Consider the following 22,501-nt stretch of genomic DNA (forward strand, 5'->3'; position numbering starts at 1 on the left):
TGTTTGATGAACTATAAGGATGGAGGAAACTTGTAGTTCAAAAGTGTGAAGACAGAGGCAAATCAGATAAAGCAGATTTTGCTTCAAAAAATCTTTTATGATTGATACCGTAGTAATAACAACATTATCACTAACAACAGTAACAACTATCTACATTTATTAAGTACTTCCTAACTGCCAGTCACAGTGATAGCCAGTGCAGGCAGGAGCTGCTTAGCCATTATCAAGAAAGACTTGCTCCTCCTGTACAATAGCAAACAAAACCTTCAGAGATAGTGATGAGTGTGACTCAATTAGCAGCTGGTCAGACCAAATGGAACCTGCCCCCTCCTGTCCATTGTTCTCAAAGCGCTGCCTGTGGCTCAAGCCAGTCAAATCCAGTATACTCGCCTACAAGCAAATGAAAAAAATGAAATTTTTCTTACCGCACCTGTGGGCCATGATAACCTATGTAGTCCATAAAGTTTGTATACACTTCCTCGTGAGAGGTGGTATAAAAGGTTCTGCCTGTCTTTGTTCAGGGAGCTTAATTTGAGGTATACACCTCCTTGCTCCTTGCCTGCACGCTTGCAATAAATGTTTTTCCTCCCTCCTCACCTCATTGATGAGAAGCCACCCTGAGCAGGACCTGCTTTGGGTAACAACTATGATATTTTATTCATATACAATATCAAGTTATGCAATTAACTTAGTAGTCCTAAGAATTCATCAGTTTTATTACCCCCATTTTTAAATTGTGGGGGTTGTGTAGGTGCATATCAATAAAAATTAGAGGATTTATTCATGGTCATGCATATAGCAAAAGAAGAAGATGGATTTTTAACCACAGAAGATTGGCTCTACTGACTTAACTATGACTCTGTGCTCCTTCTTTAAGGTCATTAGCTCATTCTGAAAGAGGATAGATGGCATGATCACTGTTCACAGCTCTCTTCTTCTGCCCGTATGTTGCCAATAACCTCCATTTTCTTCCCCCTTTCGACTATAATAGGGTCACTATGAGTCAGAATCAACTCGTCAGCAGCCAGGTACCAGTTCTACTCAAATGAGAATCTCCTGATTATCCCTCTTTAGTTGTATTTGTGCAGTCTGCATAAGACAAACACCCATACCTAAGAGTATATTTCTTATTTACTCCCTTGCTCAAGGCATTTGGAAATTCTCTACAGAAGCGGAAGTTGCCTACACAACAACCAGTTTACTGGGACTAAGGAGATGATAGCAATAACATCTTTAATGCAAGAATTGTGTTTTGCTATAGTTTTGTGCAAAGATGTCACCTTGAAGACTAAGGTGCGCCTGACTCAAGCCATGGTGTTTTCGATCACCTCACATGGATGCAAAAGCTGGACGATGAATAAGGAAGACAGAAGAAGAATTGATGCCTTTGAATGTGCTGTTGGCGAAGAGAATATTGAATATGCCATGGACTGCCAAAAGAACCAACAAATCTGTCTTGGAAGAAATACAGCCAGAATGCTCCTTAGAAACAAGGATGGCAAGGCTTTGTCTGGCATACTTTGGACGTGTTATTAAGAGGGATCAGTTCCTGGAGAAGGACGTCATGCTTAGTAAAGTAGAGGGTCAGTGAAAAAAAGGAAGACTCTCAGTAGGATGGATTGACACAGTGGCTACAACAATGGGCTCAAGTATATCAAAGATTATGAGGATGGCACAGGACTGGGCAGTGTTTCATTCTGTTGTAGATAGTGTTGCTGTGAATAAGAACTGACTCAATGGCATATAACAACATAGCTTTTTTGTGTGTGTGTTTAGTATAACATCTTGTCAATTTTAAAAAAGAAAATTGAGACTCTAAGAAATGATTAGATGAATTCACTTTTTGAAATTAATTCCCATAGCCAGGTCTCATGTGCTAGTATAATGTAACTGTGATTCCTTTGCAAGGAATGTATCTCATTTTTGTGATTTAGTTGTATAAGAGGTAGAAGAAGAAAATCGCATTTATAGAGAATAATGATTTGGTAATGAAGTGTGAGTGAATATCAAATAATACATTTATATAGTCAAGTGTTAAAGTTGACTCACAGGGTCTATTCACTTATAAACCAGATATGACGTGTGAGAGATTGATTGGTCCAGTATCATAAGCAGCATAAGTATCTGAGCTAAGTAATCATAGGCAATAAATCTTTTAAAAGTTGATAGCTTAGCATACTATTTACATTAAATTCATTTAGATATATAAATTATATGTGTTCAAAATTTGGCTGAAAATAAAAGGTTTTTTTTTTTCTTGTTTTGTGTGGAATTTTTTTTTTCTTTCCTTTTACTGCACAATCTGTGGTGGTTTAAATTTTAATGAAAATCGGAGATTTATTAAAAGCTTAAATCTCTTAAAGATGTTATCATATGGCTTATTTTTATATTGTTTATGGAGTAATGTGATGTTTGTCTCTTAAAGTCAAAGACAAAAAATGAATATATTATACAAAGTCTTTTTTTCCCCCCTATTCCAATGTGATTGATAATCTATGAATACTTCATGTATGTATTTTGTTTCAGGGCATGAATATCAAAAGGGTCAGATTCTGATTAATAGCTCTTGAGCTTATCCAGATTTGTATAACCTCCATAACACCATTTGCATTCAGCTCAAGTACTGGCATTTACCTTGAATGTTGACTCACCTTCTAAAATTGCCGTCAAGTTGATTCCATCTCATAGCAACCCTATAGGACAGGGTAGAACTGCCCCCTAGGGTTTCCAAGGCTATAAATCTTTCCAGAAGCAGACTGCCATATTTTTCTCCCTCAGAGCAGCTGGTGGATTTGAACCACTGACCTTTCTGTTAGCAGCCAAGTGCTTTAAGCACTGAACCACCATGGCTCCTCACCTTCTAAAGGAAATTATCAATGCAGGAGAAAAATGGAGGCTCAGGCATTGTAAAGCTTCTGCTATGGCATATAAACCTCCACCACTAGGAAAATAATTTCAGCCAAAGCACTTTGTCCTTTCTTGATCATATGACAAAGAACAAGTTTAAGGCTAGCAACTTAGAATCAATTTTTGCATCACTGTGACAAATCAGGAAGTGGTTCACAGTGTTTATTGTGAACTTGGTTGTGGGAGGAGGTACAAAAGGGCCTATAAGTGGTGCTTTCATTAAATATATTGTTGTGACAAAATATTTTATAAAAAATTTAATAGCATGAACAGCTATACATAGTGATGTTTATGGTAAAAAAAAAAGAAAAGAATAAATCTAAAGTTAAATGTATCTAAAGTTGTACCACTTTTTCTTAGAAACTGTACAACTTGAAAATGAACCTTCTTGACCGGGAATATATAAGGCATATGCCCCTCACTCTTCTGAGAGGACGGCCGTTCAAATCCACCAGGCACTCCTTGGAACTCTTTGGGGCATTTCTACTCTCGCTAAGAGTCAGAATCGACTCGACGGCAGTGGGTTTGGTTTTTTGATTTTCTTCTGCAGGAATATTTTAATTGTGTGAAGATGCATAAGCTTTATATCTCCTCTTTAATAAAATGTATATGTAAGCACCACTGCTACCTACAAATTTAGAGTTTTATCCCTCATTACTCATTTTCTTTCCACTGCTTTGGCCTAGAAATTCTTGTTCTTGTAAGATATGCGAGCGTGAATGTGTGTGTGTTGTGAACTTGTGTGCGTGTGTGTGCTTGTTCTAATGTTCTTGTCATAGTGTTTTCTTTCTGATGATCTAAAACTGAGCCTGTCCTACAACAGGAGAGGGCATGGGCCTGGTGTTTTTCTCCATGTCTTTTTAAAAATATCATAAGGTGCTGGATTGACATTTCCAGTGCAGCCTGGACTGACTGAATTGATGATGTCCTGTGTATTGGGCTATTAAAAATAACTAAATGAATATTTGGAATAATTATTCTTGAACTATCATGATTGTCTCCTATAGTCCTTGAAGATAAAACCACACCCTTGAGAGTTATCTCTGAGGGATAAAAATTTACACTGGAAATTACCCTGGAACAGTGAGCGTGCAGATTTCTTTCAGGGACATTTTGATTGGGCCTACACTTTGTGATATTATGGCGTCAGGTGAATACAATTGCTAAGAGTTAACGTACCCACCCCAAATGGTTACCTGCCCTAATTACAGAAGTATTCTGAAGCTCTATTAAGTCTTGAGATCTCTAAATACGCGTGATTTGTTGTCAGGTACTGTCACGTCAATTTTGATTCATATCAGCCCCAAGTGAGTGGAACTGCCCCATAGGGTTTTCTAGGCTGCTCCCTTAAAGATTACAGCCTAGAAAACCCTATGAGTCAGTTCTACTCGTCACATGGGGTCACTATGAGTCAAAATTGACTTTAAGGCTCCTAACAACAGCAATCTTTATGAGAGCAGATATTCAGGTCTTTTTCTCAGAGAGCTGATGGGTGGATTCCAACTCCCAACCTTTCAGTTAGCAGCTGAGTGTTTAACTGTTGCACTACCAGGGCACCTGTAAATATCAGTAAATGTTTTAAATTACTCTGATTATTGTATTTCTCTTATTACTATGTTTTAATACATCTTGTTAACCTTAACAATTTGCTTTCATTTGTGCTGTGAGGAATTCCGAGAGGAATGCTCCCTCTCTGTTGTGAGAGTAGAACCTTTACTAGAGAACAGCTAAGTCAAAATTGGCTTCTGTCAGTTAGTCATACTTTTTTTGCTTGCCGATTGCTCTGATTCTGGAAGCTATGTCACCAGTATTTCAGATATCAGTAGGCTCACCCATGGTAGACAGGTTTCAGCTGAGCTTCCAGGTTAAGACAGACTAGGAAGAAGGATCTAGTGGTCTAATTTTGAAAAAAAATTGGCCGATGAAAACCTTATGAATAGCAGTGGAACATTGTCTGACACTGTGCCAGAAGATGAACCCCTCAAGTTAAAAGGCACTCAAAATACAACTGGTGAAGAGCTGCCTCCTCAAAGTAGATTTGACCTTAATGATGCGGGTGGAGTAAGGCTTTTGGGACCTTCATTTGCTGTTGGAGTACAACTCAAAATGTTAAAAAAAAAAAAAAAAATAGCCACAAACATCCATTAATAAATGGAATGTGGAATGTACAAAGTATGAATCTAGGAAAATTGGAAGTCATTAAAACTTAAATGGAATCCATAAAGATCGATATCCTAGATATTAGTGACGTGAAATGGACTGGCATTGGCCATTTAGAATCAAACTATCATAAGGTGTACTATGCTGGGAATGACAAATTAAAAAGGAATGGTGTCGTGTTCACTGTAAAAAAAAAATTAAAAAACAAAAAATTCAAGATCTATCCTGAAGTACAATGCTGTCAGTGATACGCTAATATCTGTATACCTACAAGGAAGACCAGTTAATACGACCATTATTGAAATTTACACACCAACCACTAATGCCAAAGATAAGGAAATTGAAGTTTTTACCACCTTCTGCAGTCCAAAATTGATCAAACATGCAATTAAGATGTATGGATAATTACTGGTGATTGGAATGCAAAAGCTGGAAACAAACAAGAAGGATCAGTAGTTTGAAAATATGGCCTTGGTAATAGAAACTAAGCTGGACATGGCATGGTAGAATTTTGCAAGACCAATGACTTGTTCATTGCCAATACCGTTTTTCAACAATATAAATGGCTACTATACACATGGACCTATCTGGATGGAATACACAGGAATCAAACAGACTACCTTCACGGAAAGAGACAATGGAGAAGCTCAATATCATCTCAGAACAAGGCCAGAAGCCGACTATGCAACAGATTGCTTACATGCAAGTTCAAGTTGAAGCTGAAGAAAATTAAAACAAGAAAGAAAACAAAAGTCCTCACAACTGGAACAATCAGCACCATCATGATAAGTGGAGAAAAGATTGAAATTGTCAAGGGTTTCATTTTACTTGGATCCACTATCAATTCCCGTGGAATCAGCAATCAAGAAATCAAGCGACTTATTGCACTGGACAAATGTGCTGCTAAAGATGTCTCTGAAGTGTTCAAAAGCTGGACTATATGAAAAAGAAAGCAGCATCAGGATTGGTGGAAGACTCATTAACAACCTGTGATATGCAGATGCCACAACCTTGCTGCTGAAAGTGAAGAGGACTTGAAGTACTTACTGATGAAGATCTAAGACTACAGCCTTCAGTATGAGCTACACCTCAACAGAAAGAAAACAAAAATCTTCACAACTGGACCAATAAGCAACATCATGATAAATGGAGAAAAGAATGGAGTCATCAAGGTGCTCATTTTACTTGGATCCACAATCAACACCCATGAAAGCAGTGGTCAAGAAATCAAAGAAGGTATTGTGTTGGGCAAATCTGTTGCAGAAGACTCTTCAAAGTGTTGAAAATCAGAGATGTCACTTTATTCACCTCATATGCGTGTTAAAGCTGGAAAATGTTGAAGAAGATAGGAGGAGAACTGATACCTTTAAACTATGGTGTTAGCAAAGAATGTTGAACGTACCATGGAATGGCAGAATAATCAACAAATCAGTACTGGAAGAATTATACCCAGAATGCTCCTTAGAAGCAAGGATGGGGAGACTATATCTCACATACTTTGGACATTTATCAGGAGGGACCAGTCCCGGGAGAAGGACATCATGTTTCTATTATCTAGAAGCTACATGCAATTAAAAGTCTCGGGTCCCTTTATTTCTTAAAATGTGTTTCTCATCTTTGGAATTACTGAAAACATCCTGGTGTTTAGTAGTATAAGTAAATATTTCTTCTCTGTGAATCAGAATCAATTAGACAACCACATTTTTGTTGTTGTTAACCCTAAACCACCTATAAACATTGAATGAGTGATCATTTTGAGCATATTTTATACTTTCCTTACATATTTCCTGGATGAAATAGAGGAGATATTTGGTTACAATATTTTTTTCTGCAATTAACCTTGGATCTTATTCTGGAATAATTGATAATTTTCAAAGTACAGTCTTGGAATGTGACTAATGTTTGAGTAATCGGGGGTTGAAAAGTTAAAAAAACGCATAAGGAGCAGGAAACCTATCTTTATATTTTGCTTTACCGTTTTAAAAATTATACAAAAGAGGATATTATACAGCATATATAATGAAATTATTCTAAATAAGGCAATTTGCTTAATAACTTCTTAATTCATAGTAATAAAAGGGCATACATTTGGAAGGTAATAATGTGTGCATACAGGGAAGAAGAAAATGGTATCATGTGGATGCAAGTATGAATAAAATAATTTGGGTGGTACCAACTATGAGCACAAACATAATGGTTTTTTTAATTTTAGGTAGGAGCATACCTCAATTGCAAACTCAAAGAATATTTTCTCATAGTAGCTTTATATTTGGGTTTAAGTCACAATTCTCCTTCAAGAAGTGATTAAATAGAGGAAAAATACAGAGCTAAATATAAAACATGTTTTTTCTAATAATGACCAGTTTCACTCTCAAGATTGATTCCTACTTTATATTATTTTGCTACTGTGTGATAAGTACTTTACTTAACAGAGCATCAATGACTCTGTAACTTCCCTGACCAAAAGCATTTCTTGGGCATTCCCTTAATGCTACCTAAGAAACCAATCTTTATTTTTACTCTGTTTCCTTCTGCTCTTCTAAACTTGCTCTATTCTTTAGCCCTGCTGTGCAGTTTAAAAAACGCAAAAGCATGTCCATTTTCACTGAGTTGATTCATACTCATGGAGACCCTTTAAGATAGAGTAGAACTGCCCCATAGGGTTTCCAAGTCTGTAATCTTTATGGAAGCATATTGCCACATCTTCCTCCTGCAGAGTGGCTGGTGGATTTGAACTGTCGACCTTTTGGTTAGCAGCTGAATGTGTAACCATTGTGCTACCAGGGCTCCTTTGTGTATAGGTTGCAGTCCCTTAAAAATACCTGACCCTTTTGTGGCATTGCACATACCAGTCCCTCTCCTAATATTTCCTTATTCATCACTACATAAAAATATCATACTTAAGTCTGAAAATTAACTTTCCTCTCAATCTTTTCGATAGATCTTTTAATATTCTGAAATGGAAAACACTCCCCCCAAAACCTTCTCAAAATTCCTAAAATTTTTGTTATCAGTCATATACATCTTAAAGGGTCCTTTTCTTGTGTTCCAAGAGCATAGATTGATATTCTCCTCTAAAATGAATGCTCATAAATTACAGGAGCCTGGCTTAGATCATTTTGTCTCCTATAAAGCCTAAGACAGTAATGATGTTATAGTGGCTGAATATATATTGTTTGAATGAATAAATTATTGGCAGTCATAAATTTCCCCAATATAAATCTGGATAAGCTTCTAAAACTACAGTGTCAATCTGCCAACTATGTTGCATTTTGTGGATGGCAAAACAATTAGTGAGGGTTAGAAGGAGGCAATGAATGGAATTTGCCAACAATTAATTTTTAAGATACTGGGAAAAGTAATTATTAACATTTTAACCTAGTGGAAGGTCCCTCACATGTATTAAATAACAAGATATTGTAAAACCTTAAATTAAAAGAAAAAATATTCAGTTATATTTCCAAGTTTGAGGCTTCCATAGAGTAAATATATCCTTGGTTTTAAAATTGAGTGCCAAATTAATTAAGAAACAAAAAAATTTATTGCAGAATAATATTTATAAATTAAAAATACATATTCAAACACTATTTTTTTTTAATAATATATTGACCATACATATCTAGAAACTATATTAAACGTATTGGAATGAGAGAAGTGATTAAGGAAAGTTATTGTTATTTGCCATCAAATCAATTTGACTTACGGCAACCCCACGTGTTGGTACAGAGTAGAACTGCTCGCTAGAGTCTTCTTGACTGTAATCTTAATGCAAGCAGATCACCCGGCCTATCTTCTGAGGTGCTGCTGGGTGAGTTTGAATCGTCAACTTTTAGGTTAGCAGTTGAGCACAAACCTTCTGTGCCAGCTAAGATGATTAAGGCAGAAAGTGGGAAAATACATAAGTAAAATTAAACAAAATAAAAGTAGGTAAGTGCCTTCCATAGGCTAATGATGGTAGGATGCCATAACATAAAGAAAGGGATTAACTTAACCATATGGACAAAATAAATAAATAGATCTTTTAAAATTAATAAGAAAAAGATGAACAATTTAATAGTAAAATTATCAAAGCAGAAAATTTATAAAAACAACAATATAAATGGCCAATATAATCTAACGAATTAGTTTATTCTCAGTAATGATCAGGAATGCATAATTTAAAATAATTCTAAAACAGAACACATCTTTCTGATTACCAGAACAATAAAAAAAAAAAAATCATAGGACTTAATTTTTGTTTGGGGTGGGGAGGGAATAAATTAGCATCTTTCAGTCTTGAAATGTGCATGCCTTTTGCCACAGAGAAATGCATAGAGCTGCTTATTCCAAAGACCTCAGTGCAGTGGTTTAAATTATTCTCACATAAGGAAAATATCTTAAAAAAAAATCATAACATCGTATACTCAGGGATCTAGATTACTTTTTATTTTTCTTTTTGGACATTATTGGACACCCTTGTTGTAACCACACTTACTATTGCTCAATAAATGTTATCCATTTATTGAAACATGAGGGATTTATGTTAGACATATCAAGATAGCTCCTTTAACTGGAGTTAATGGACACTGAAATGGACTAACTGAAGAATATGAAGATTTTAATTGTCTTCTAATGCCTCAATAAATCCTGAGGTAGTGTTTGCTTAAACTGGATTGAGTATTCTTGGCTTTTTATTAAGTCTTCTAATTCTACAATAAGGTGTTATTATTTAAAGGGACGATGGTCAGTGTCATGGATTGAGTTGTGTCCCCCTAAAATATGTGTCAACTTGGTTAGGCCATGACCCCCAATAGTGTGTGGTTGTCCTCCATTTTGTGATTGTAATTTTATGTTAAAGAGGATTAAGGTGGTATTGTAACACCACCCTTACCCAGGTCACATTCCTGATCCAATGTAAAGGTAGTTTCCCTAGGGTGCGGCCTGCACCACCTTTTATCTCTCAAGAGATAAAAGGAAAATGAAGCGAGCAGAGAGTTGGGGACCTCATACCACCAAAAAAAGGAGTGCCCAGAGCAGAGTGCAACCTTTGGACCCGGGGTTCCTGTGCAGAGAAGCTCCTAGTCCAAGGGAAGATTGATGAGAAGGCCAACAGAGAAAGAAAGCCTTCCCCTGGAGCTGAGGCCCTGAATTTGGACCTTTAGCCCACATAACTGTGAGGGAATAAACTTCTCTTTGTTACAGCCATCCCCTTGTGGTATTTCTGTTACAGCAGCATTAGGTTAACTAAGACAGTTTTTAAAATGAAGGATAGTGTTGCTTTCTAAAGAATCTTCATGAAATTTTAAAAAGTATAGAACATGACTTAATGTAAAATGACTTATGTGAGGTCACAGAATAGAAATAAATATAAAAGGCAAGAAAAATAACAAATTTTGGGACAAAAGGAAATCAATCTATGTAACAAATAATGTACTAAAGAAGCAAGCTTTGAATTAAATTATAGAAAGTATCAGAGCTAAAGCCTGTTAGGGATATTAGCAGGTCTGACACAAGCAAAGTCTTAAAATGTGTTTGACAGATGGCCTTGCACTTGTGCAGTTGCTTTCATCAGGGGGAGAACACGTTCATGTTAGCTTGTTAGTTTCTAGTGGAGGTTAAAACACATGTGGAGCCAAGGTCCCCAGTGAAGCTGTCCCAGCTGGGCCAAGCCTAGAGTGGCTGACCTACAGATGAACCAGAGACACAGGAACTAAATAAATAGCTATCAATGAATGATTCTGAAATTTTGTGGTCAGTTATTACACAAAAATAGCTAACTGATACAGCAGGCCACATATTAAGAAAATCAAATGTTGCTCATCTTATTAGTATTACTCCAACATCTAAAGAGAATTTTAACTTCAAAAGTTATTAGAAAGTTGGATAAAGTTCTAAATAAAGTCTAAAAATGGGAGTAAAATAAATGGAACAGAAAACTCTCCTTTTGGAAAAAAAAAACTGTTAAAAGTCCATATTTGAAAATCTGATCATCTTTTTGTGGTGGGGGCTGTTGTTAGGTGTCCTTGAGTTGGTTCTGACTCATAGAGACCCTCTGTACAACAGAAGGAAATGCCACCATCCTCACAATCACTGCTGTGTTTAAGCCCTTTGTTGCAGCCACTGCTACTCGTAAGGTTTTCACTGGCCAATTTTTTCAGAAGTAGACTGCCAAGGTCCTTCTCAGTTTGGAAGCTCCACTGAAGCCTGTCCACCATGTGTGACCTGCTAGTATTTGAAATACCAGTGGCATAGCTTTCAGCATTACTGCAGCACACAGGCCACCACAGCATGACAACCTGACAGACGAGTGGCGATTATTTTTGGTAAAATACGTAAGTCACTTCAACTAAGGTGCCTTTCAAACGAGCTGAAAGAGACAAATAAACATTTTATCATGTCTGTTTTTCATTCCATTTGTCTTTTGGGTTTTTTTGTTTGTTCATTTGTTGCTACATTTCAGGAGAAAACTGCTACTTTTATTTTGTTGAGAATGAATGTTGGCAACTTTGTACTATATTTCTTCTTCTCCTTTAGGCAAAAAGTCTCATTCTAGAAGGTTGAAACTTGATTAACTAAGGATTAAAGTCTCTGTTTTATATACAAAGACACACACCTAGATATGAACACATGCATGTGATAATTTTAAGCTGTTTACCTTTTATCATTTCACATGAAGTTATACAAGTTAAACAGGACTGATATTTTCCTTGTAGATAGAGCATAACCCTATTCAAAATCAACCCAAATATTAATTTGCAAAGTTTGACACAGTATCGGATAATATATGGATACAGGAGATACAGCAAATATGTGCTGACTGAAATATACTTACTAGAAGATGATTCCCTAGTTTTTGTTAAAGCAAACTGTTTATCTAGGTTTTGCTAAAGAAAATTGTTTACCTAGTTTTTGTTAAGAGTCTCTTGGTGTACTTCATTTTCATGAAAGTGACATTGGAAACTTCCACTTAGTAAAAACCTCTAATAGAAAGATTTACTAATTGCATAATTTGGGTGAATTTTGGCCATATACTGTTGGATACATTTACCTGTCATATAAACATTAATCAGATGGAATGGAGAGCGCTTTTATTCATTAAAAAAAAAATTAAAGTTTTGCATGTAAGTAACCACTTTATAAAGGTACTGGTCTCAGGGGCCTTTTTACTCCTTTCTTGTTAATAATTAGAAAATACACTCGACATTTAATTAAGCACCATCTCTCATCTTAAAGCTTCTATAAACCAAAGAGTAGAAACACAAGGAATAAATATATCATTCTGAAATTGGCTCTGCAAAATATTGTAAAATATATATTACATGGTGGAAATATATGTTATCAAATGATTGATTGACAACAAAATGAGTTGTTGTAGCAGATGTTGCCATTGCTACTTTCTGGCAATGTGTGATTTAATATGAAAGACTTGATGAACAGAAAAATACCACTATAAACAGAGGAAGAAGCAAACAACAAATGCCCTTACGAGTTTCACAAACGACAGTAGAAAATGGAGGCACAGCTGAAAGTCAGGATTTATGCATCCATGATATTTTTAAAATGAAATTTATCATCTTTCAAGGCTGCTGTAGGGTTCAGGGGTGGAGGGAAAATGTCCTGCTTTCTCCTCTTCAGAAAGTCCAGAGAGACCTAGGCAACAATTTCCACTCCCGCATTATAACGGCCGTAATAAATCATCGTATTCTGATGAATAACTAGTTACCATCTCTGAGATTGAAGGAAGTAGCCAAATCTTCCCTGAGTCCTCTGCCAGCTTTTCTGTATCACGCAAAGATTATTTTATCATTAGGTCTTGTATGTCATGAGTTTGTTTCTCTCTCTCTTTTTTTTTTTTTTTTCTAATTTAGAAAGTAATTCTTATTCACAGACTTAAGGCAACGCTAGACTCTAAACTTTTTAAACGTTAAAATGTAGCTCCTTAAGGGGGTGGAAAATTATCTTGCATTTAGGATCAAGCCAAAGATCATTGCTTCCACCCCACAACAAAGAAAACCTGGATTATTAAAATAATAATAACTTTTTTGAGGCCAACCAAGAGCCAAGGTCATAAGGCAATCAGAAAAATTGCATTCCAAAGGATGGAAAACCCCTTTGAGGGAACACTCTTTCACCTTTGGCAGAGTGTTGAAGGCAGAAGCAGATGCAGTAAAAAGCAGATAAGAAAAAAAACAGCTAATTTTGTACAAATTCTTAATGGTCAAGTGCAGGCTAGTGTGACAGTTTATATTCTCTCAGAGCCTCAAGCATAAGGAAACTCATGTCTTCATTTGTAAGCACATTTAAATTGTTCTCTACTGGGTCCTTACGAAAAACACTGAAAGCGGGACAGAACATCTGAAAATGGTTCCTCCGTCGTGCAGAGGTACAAAACTCCCAATTCCTAGATGCTTTTTATCATATGAAAGAAAAATCAGAACCCACTGGGCTAGGGACAAGAAACCCTGTTCCCCAAGGTAAAATACCAATTGAGTCTGGAAACCAAAACCAAACTAAACCCACTGCTGTCAAGTCGATTCCAACCCTAGAGAACTGCCCCATAGAGTTTCTAAGGAGCATTTGGTGAATTTGAAATGCTGCCTTTTGGTTGGTAGCTATAGCACTTAACCACTGTGCCACGTACAAAGAAAGACTGTGAATCACTGGGTGAGGAGTAAGGACCCCCACCTGATCCCCACCTGCAAGAAAAGATCAATTGCTATTAATGGAAAGATAGGAGCAAAAGTTGTCTACAACTGAGGGAGAGACAGAACTACCACTGCCTTCACCATTAGTCTATCTAATTCTCAACAACAACAACAAAATGAATTAAAAAAAGGAGAGAAATATGTTGTCAATTTGTGTTTGCACGCATACTTAGAAACACTAATAATTATACCTATCTTAAGGATGGAATGTAAAAATGTTAAAAATTTTTTTTTTGAGAATAAGCAGAATGGGTGAATGGAAAAAATAAATAACTTCTGCACATGAAAAAAAAAAAAAAAAGAGTAAAAGAGACAGCAGTCTACCACAGGGTAAGGGCAGGGAACAGTCCTACCAAGTATTCCTTGCAGAGGTTACGTTGCTACTGAAGAAGGAATAGAAGAAAATGCTCTAGCCCTGTGGGGATAGTTAGGAAATCTGGTTGAGTCAAAGCAGAGGTTTCCTACCACTGGAGCAGGAAAACTCTCTCACCCATAAGACTCTTCCTTTTCCACATACACGAGTCAATGCTTACTGCAATTATGGGGAGGGGCAGGAATGCTGAGAAAGGTGGATCATCAAAAACAAAAAGCTCAGCACTACCTAAGACTTAGAATGGACCAGGAGAACTGGGAACCCCACTGTCCCTTCCACAAGCCTCACACTGCATAACAAGTCCTGCCATCTACTAGTGAGGAAGGGACAAGAGTGCGGGGAGCGATGACCTCTGTGGTGTGCAAGGCTTGCTGAAAGCTAAGCGTCAAGTAAGAACTTAGAGAAAATGCCTTCAGCACACTTGGTACCACTCTAAGCAGAAAAACAAAAGTAACTTATTAGTGGAACAATTTGAAGTTGTGGCACACTGAAGTTAAATATAGCATAATAAAAACAATTATAGATTAGATTGACTCAAACTCAAGCTCCAAAATATTGTCAATTTTCAAGTATAAATACCATTTACTTTAGGCTTTACTGTTCTTCACAAATGACCAGTATTCAATCAAAACATAAAAAGGCACAAAAAGGGAAGAAAAACAACCTATTATCAAGAGATAGAGTGGCCAGCACAACCAATAGATGATTAAGACATGGAAACTATAAGATAAAACCAAAACAAGCTCATTGCCATCGAGGTGATTAAAATAACTAGGATTAATATGTTAAAAGCTTTTTTTAAAAAGCCAGACAACATTTATTAATAGTTTGGAAATTTATCAGAAATACGTAGCATTTTTAAAAAGAGTCAAAATGAGAATGCTAATTTTTTTTTTTTAAGTCAGAGATGAAGAACTCATTCAACGGTTTTTTTCAGTGGCATTATCAGAAGACCGTACATAGCTGAGGAAATAATACATTAACATAAAGATAAGTTAGTAGAAAATAACAAACTGGAACAGAAAGACAAAGTGAAAGTTGAAGAGAAAAAAATCCACAACTTACATCCAAGAGCTGAGGGAAGATATCAAATGGTTTAACAAACATAAATTTTGAGTCCCAGAAAAAGAAAAAGAGGGTTGAAAAAAAGTCATGAAAATACAATGACTAAGAAATTACCAAAATTAATAACTAAAAAAACAAATCATAGATTCAAGAATCTCAGAGAAAACTTATTAAAAAAACAAACTAAAAAAAAACCAAACCCATTGTTGTCCAAATAATTCCTATTCCTAGTGACCCCATAGGGCAGAATAGAACAGAAGCAGATTGCCATATCGTTTTCCCTTGGAGTGGCTGGTGTGTTTCAACAACTGACCTTTCTGTTAGCAGCTGAGCACTTAATCGCTGCTCCACTAGGGCCCTACAGAACCCTCAAGAAGATAAAGGCAAAGAAAACAGACAGACACACACAAAACATTAATTTCTTTCTCTGTGTCTCTCCTAGATACATCTTATTCAAACTACTAAAAACAAGATAGGGAATATCTTTAAAAGATTCAGAGGGAGGTAAAATAAACTTTATTTTGAGAGTAAAATACATAAGAATTACAGCATAGTTTTTATGGAAGACTTTATTTTTAGAAAAGCAAGACAGAATAAAATAAAAAGATATCTTTAAAGTGCCGATAAAAAAAAAAAGGTATGGAAAAATGAAACAAACAAACAAAAAAACAACTGTCAGCTTAGAATAGTTCATCAAAGAGGGGAAAAAATACGTCCAAAATGAAGGCAAAATAAAGTGTTGCAGACAAATAAGAAGTTCTTCAGTCAGAAGGTGCATGATTCCAGATGTGTATTTGCATCCAAACAAAGTGATGAATAGCACTGAAGTTGGTAGAAAAAAGGGTACATACATGTAATGGACAAGTTTTATTACTTTATTTTTTTTATTATTGTGCTTTTGAGGAAGGTTTACAGAACAAACTAGCTTCTTATTAAACAATTAGTACACAGATTGTTTTGTGACCTTGGTTACCAACTCCATGACTTATCAACACTCTCCCCTTCTTGACTTTGGATTTCCTATTACCAGCTTTCCTGTCCCTTCCTGCCTTCTCGTCCTTGCCCCTGGGCTGGTGTGGACCTTTAGTCTCCTTTGTTTTTATGAGCCTGTCTAATCTTTGACTGAAGGGTGAACCTCGGGAGTGACTTCATTGCTGAGCTAAAATGGTGTCTGGGACCCATACTCTTAGGGTTTCTCCAACCTCTATCTGACCAGTAAGTCTGGTCTCTTTTTTTTTTTTTTGGTGGTGGTGTTTTTCGTGGGTTAGAATTTTGTTCTACATTTTTCTCCAGCTCTGTCTGGGACCCTCTGTTGTGATCCCCACCAGATCCCTGTCAGAGCAGTCAGTGGTAGTAGCCAGGCACCATCTAGTTGTGCTGGACTCAGCCTGGACTCAGTCTGGTGGATGCTGAAGTACTTGTGGTCCAGCAGTCATTTGGTCTAATCTTTCCCTTGTGTCTTTGGTTTTCTTCACTCTCCCTTGATCCAGACAGGGTGAGACCAGTGGAGTATCTTAGATGGCCCCGCTCAGAAGCTTTTTAAGGCCCCAGACACTATGCACCAAAGTAGAATGTAGAACATTTTCTTTATAAATTATGTTATACCAATTGAACTATAAGTTCCCTGAGGCCAAGACCCCCACAGCCTTCAGCCCAGTAATTCAGTCTCTCAGGGAGTTTCGATGTGTCTGTGGAGCTTCCGTGACCTTGCCTTGGAGAAGCTGTTCTGGCTTTCCCAGTATTGTGTACTGTCTTACCCTTCACCAAAGTCACCACTTATCTATTGTCTATTTAGTGTTTTTCCATCCCCACCCTTTCCCTCCCTAGAAAACATCAAAGATTGTTTCTTTTTGGTTGTAAACTTTTTCATGTTTTTTTATAGTAGTGGTCTCATATAATATTTGTCCTTTGGCTATTGACTTATTTCACTCAGCATAATGCTCTCCAGATTCATCCATGTTGTGAGATGCTTCACAGATTCATCATTGTTCTTTATCATTGTGTAATACTTCATTGTGTGTATGTACCATAGTTTGTTTATCCATTCATCTGTTGATGGGCATCTAGGTTGTTTCCGTCTTTTTGCTATTGTAAATAATGCTGCAATGAACATGGATGTGCGTATGTCTATTCATGTGACAATTCTTTTTTCTCTAGGATATATTCCTAGGTACTTCTGTTTCTAGCATTCTAAGGAAGCCATATCATTTTCCCAAAAGGTTGTACCATTTTGCATGAGTTCCAATCTCCCCACAGCCTCTCCAACATTTGTTATTTCCTGTTTTTTTGATTCCTGCTAGTAATGCCAAGGTGAGGTGGTATCTCATTGTAGTTTTGATTTGCATTTCTCAGTGATCTCCAGCCTTTCCTCACATGTCTGTTAGCCACTTGAACGTCTTCTTTGGTGAAGTGCCTGTTCATTTTCTTTGCCCATTTTTTAAATTAGATTATTTGTCTTTTTGTTGTAGAGGTGTTAGATTTTCTCGTACGTTTTAAAAATAAGAGCTTTGTCAGATTGTAATAGCCAGATTTTTTTTCCCAGTCTGAGGGTTCTCTTTTTACTATTTTGGTGAAGTCTTCTGATGAGCATAAATGTTTGATTTTCAGAAGGTCCCAGTTATCTAGCTTATCTTCTGGAGTTTGTATGTTGTTAGTTATGGTTTGTATACTGTTAATGCATTGATCCCATTTATTTTTCTATGATCTTTATAGTTCTTGGTTTTATATTTAGGTCTTTGATCCATTTTGAATTAGTTTTTTTGTATGCTGTGAGGTAAGGGTCATGTTTCATTTTTTTTTTTTTTTTTGCTGATGGACATCCAGTTTTGCTAGCACCATTTATTATAAAGACTCTCTTTTCCCCCATTTGATAGAGTTTGGGCCCTAATGGTCAAGTTTTATTATGTTTAAATTTTCAAATAACTAATGATCTAAAATAAAAATAGCCTAAATGTGTTGAGGGGTTTATAAAATTGTTAAAAAAAAAACAAAAATAGGAAAAAATAGGAGGGAGAAAAGTGAAAGACAAAGTTTTCCTACCATTCTGACATAGCCTTTTTTTGATTCATTATTAATTTAGTTGCTGTAAGCTTTTCACTAGTTTCCAGAATTCTGAGAAAGTTAGTTTGACTAGTTTCTGCTTGTGCTTTGGTGTTCCAACAGGTGGACGGGAATTTGGAGATGCTTAAGCTGCCTTTTTGCTCTGGGATAGGATGGGATATGCCCAAATCAAATAAATATCCAAAAGTGAGCATAAAAAAAGAGGGAAATTTGAGTTAAGAGAAACAATAAAACAAAATTAATGTGCTTATATGTATATATATATTTAGATCAGAGTCCTGGTGGCTCAACGGTTAAGCACTCTGCTGCTAACTGTAAGGTTGGCTAGTGGAACCCACCCAGTCCCTCCGCAAGAGAAAAGACTTGGCGATCTGCTCCCCTAAAGATTTTAGCTTAGGAAACCCTATGCTGCATTTCTACCCTGTTCTATACAGTCATTATGAGTCAGAATTGACCCCATGGCACACAGCAATATGATTATAAACCAAAACAGTTTTTTTATTTGAAATATGTATGTATATACATTTATGTATGCATTTAATTAGGAGACTCTACACTGAAAATCTAAAAATTAGATCTCAGTAATTCCTTCTAGAAGAATACTACTACTATTACCACTAACAATAATATCAGCTTTACTCTCTAATTATACCAGTCTGATTAAAGAATCTGACTTCATTTTATCTACATAAACTCACTTAGCTCTAGAATCTTCATTTAACTGTATCCTCCAAGCAGTTTTCTTAGTCATGAGCATTAACATGTAAGCCTCTCCGTATTACCTTTTTTTACTGAGTCCTCAAACCAAGCAGATGAGTGATTTTTAAATAGTAACTAAAAACTATAAAGTAAAAGGTGACATAAAAAACATTAAGAACACAAAGGTGACTAAAATGGTAAGCCATACTCAGGACCTTAGACATGTTTTGGTGAAAGTTTTTTCTTATGTACTAGGGAAAATACAATATATAAAAATAACGATATTTTCTGGCAAGGCCTGTCCCTCTAGTGAAAAGGTTAATGCACTAAAAAAAAAAAAAAAATCATTTATAGATTTACCCTCAAAGTGATTTTCTTTATAAGGATGCATTTTTATCAGACTGAATAACTACAGTTTTTTTTTTTTTTAAAGTATGAGTTGAATTCAAGCAAAGTCAGAATGTACAAATGGGTAATGAACAAAGGCAGTAAATGGAGCTGTTAGGGCAATGCTGCTGATTCTAGGAGAAAACTGCCATAGAAACAAGATGATATTTTATGTTTTCAGAAAAACTCCTCACCCATGGATGATGTTTTACATTATTCTATTTAACAATATACCTGATGTATTCCAATAAAATGCACGTAAATTTCTAATGACGTGCAAAGTGGTTAGAAACTTGAAATCAGTCTAGATTTGTATATTCCATGTAGTTCTGTGTCATATACATTTTTAAACATCTGGGATTTTTTTTTTTTTTTTTCATAAAGAAAGTTAGCTTTTTACACTAAGATTTTCTTGAATGCATCTTTCTGTGTTTCTCTGTCTCAGGCTATCTCTTTAAGAAAATTATGCCACATTCTCTCTGTCTCTCCTTTCTCCCTCTCCCTCTCCCTCTCTCACTCCTCCCCTCTTAGTTGTAGATGCTATGATAGTTTCAGGTAGATTTCATCATTATGTAGCAAATTTTTAAAAAAATCTAACAATTGAAACAAAGAAAAACACTGAACCACTCACTGAGTTATCTGGGTAATTTTATCCCCCAATAAATGTAATTTGTTTCAGAAATGGTTTCTGCAATGTCACGACTTCAGTTTTGCTGAAGCATTCTAACCTGAATCTCCTTAGAGTTACCCCAGCATGGCTGATACTCAGCTGGTATCTTCATTTCAGTGTAAGGACCTAGGTCCTCTGATTGGTCCATGCTCACCTGTTAGCAGCCCTTAAATATTTGCAGTATTTCCACCATCCATTCATGAACTGCTATGAATGACCTTAGATAAATGAGAAGTGCCAGGTTATGTTATGGATTTCTATAATGGAATCAGGTGCAAAGTAGGGGAAAGATTTTTCTTAGGACTGCTAGTTTTCTTTTTAGGCATTACATTTTCATGCAATGATTTTTTCCCACCGAAAACACTATATTTAAACACATACACACACACATACACACCACCATAATAGGTGGTAGAGCCAAGTATTTTCTATAACCAGCTTCTTTGATAATAAGACTTAATTAATTGCATACAAATAAAATTCATTTATAATCAAGGGGATTTTTTTATTTTTATTTTTAAGTCACTTGAAATATAAGTGTTGGGATAAATCTAACACAATCAAAGGATCGAAATTTCTTTCTTTGAAGTGAGTATTTAAAGTGAAACTTAAAGTGAATCTAGTCTCACCCATTTTAAAAGGGGATTGCTTTTCTATTTTTATATTTTTTTGTGTGTGTTTTGTTGAAACTGTACATAGCAAGTTAGGTTCCCATTTTACACACAAATTACTCAGTGAAATTAGTTACATATTTCATAGTGTGTCATTATTTTCTTTGTGATCTTGTTGTTCCATTTCTAGTACTCTAGTGTCCCTGCCCCCTCATCTTTGCTTTAGAGTAAATGCTGACATTTTGGTCTCATACATATGGAATATTAATACAGCACCGTTCTTTTTTTTTTTTTTAATTTTTACTGTGCTTTTTTTTTAAATGAAAGTTTACAAATCAAGTCAGTATCTCATACAAAAATTTATATACACCTTGCTATATACCCCTAGTTGTTCCCCCCCAAAGACACAGCACACTCCTTCCCCCCACTCTCCATTTTTATGTCCATCCGTCCAGCTTCTGAACCCCTCTGCCTTCTCATCTCCCCTCCAGACAGGAGCTGCCCACATAGTCTCACGTGTCTACTTGATCCAAGAAGCTCACTCTTCACCAGTATCATTTTCTATCCCATAGCCCAGTCCAATCCCTGTCTGAAGAGCTGGCTTTGGGAATGGTTCCTGTCTTGGGCTAACAGAAGTTCTGGGGACCATGACCTCCAGGGTCCTTCTTGTCTGGGTCAGACCAGTAAGTCTGGCCTTTTTACAAGAATTTGAGGTCTGCATCCCACTGCTCTCCTGTTGCCTCAGGGGTTCTCTGTTGTGTTCTCTGTCAGAGCAGTCATTGGTTGTAGCTGGGCACTATCTACTTCTTCTGGTCTCAGGCTGATGTAGCCTCTGGTTTATGTGGCCCTTTCTGTCTCTTGGGCTCATAATTACCTTGTGTCTTTGGTGTTCTTCATTCTCCTTTGCTCCAGGTGGGTTGAGAACAATTGATGCATCTTAGGTGGCTGCTTGCTAACATTTAAGACTCCAGACACCACTCACCAAAGTGGGATGCAGAATGTTTTCTTAATAGATCTTATTACACCAATTGACCTAGATGTCCCCTGAAACCATGGTCCCCAAAACCCCCATTCTGGCCTTCGAAGCAGAAAATAAGGAACAATTCACGAATTTGTGTGTCATCCTTGTGCAGGGGCCATGCAAATCTCTGTATTGTTCCAATTTTAGTGTATGTGCTGCTGAAGTGAGAACCCCCATAGGGTTTTGAAGGAGCAGTGGTAGATTTGAACTGCTGACGTTTTGGTTAGCAGCTGAGCTCTTAACCACCAGGACTTCAAAGACACAGAGAGATTAGAAGTAAAAGAAAAAAAGTGGGTGGGGGTGGATGGTAGGGCAACATCAGGCAAATTCTAAGCAAAAGAAAGTTGGAGTGGCTATATTAATATCAGAAAAAGTAGACTTCAGGGCAAAGAATGTTTTTAGGGATAAAGGAGATGTTTCATTTTAATAAGAAATCAATTTATAAAAAAGATAAAATCCTAAATGTTTTAAATTACTTTAAGAAATATCAGAGCGTGGTGAGAAAAAGAAATGGACAAATTCACAAATACAGTTTTTTGTTTTAAGTCATTTCCCTGTAGTTGACAGAAAATAAGTATGCATTAGAAGACTTGAACAATACGATCAACCAATTTGACATAATTAATATTTATGAGACACTACTTCAAACAAAAGCAAAATTCATATTCATTCTAAGTGACAAGAAATACATGCTAAGATAGAATACATACCAGATCATAATATGAGTGTTCATTAATTTTAAAAGGATTGTAATTATACCTACCATGTATTCTGACCACAACATAAATTAGAAAGAGAAAGATATCTGAAAAATCCCCAAATATACAGAATTAAAAACAAACCAATAAAAATAAAATACTTCTA

The 22,501-nt window shown here is 36.2% G+C and overlaps 1 non-coding gene across 1 annotated transcript; it reads right to left on the reverse strand.

The window, feature by feature from the left end:
• Window positions 1-21,704: 21,704 nt before the first annotated feature.
• On the reverse strand, window positions 21,705-21,808 carry LOC126060059 (U6 spliceosomal RNA). The gene has a single exon (XR_007513525.1). It is a non-coding gene; the product is annotated as a U6 spliceosomal RNA (small nuclear RNA).
• Window positions 21,809-22,501: the final 693 nt, after the last annotated feature.

The sequence above is a fragment of the Elephas maximus genome, chromosome 16 (assembly GCF_024166365.1).
Source record: "Elephas maximus indicus isolate mEleMax1 chromosome 16, mEleMax1 primary haplotype, whole genome shotgun sequence".
Lineage (NCBI taxonomy): Eukaryota > Metazoa > Chordata > Mammalia > Proboscidea > Elephantidae > Elephas > Elephas maximus.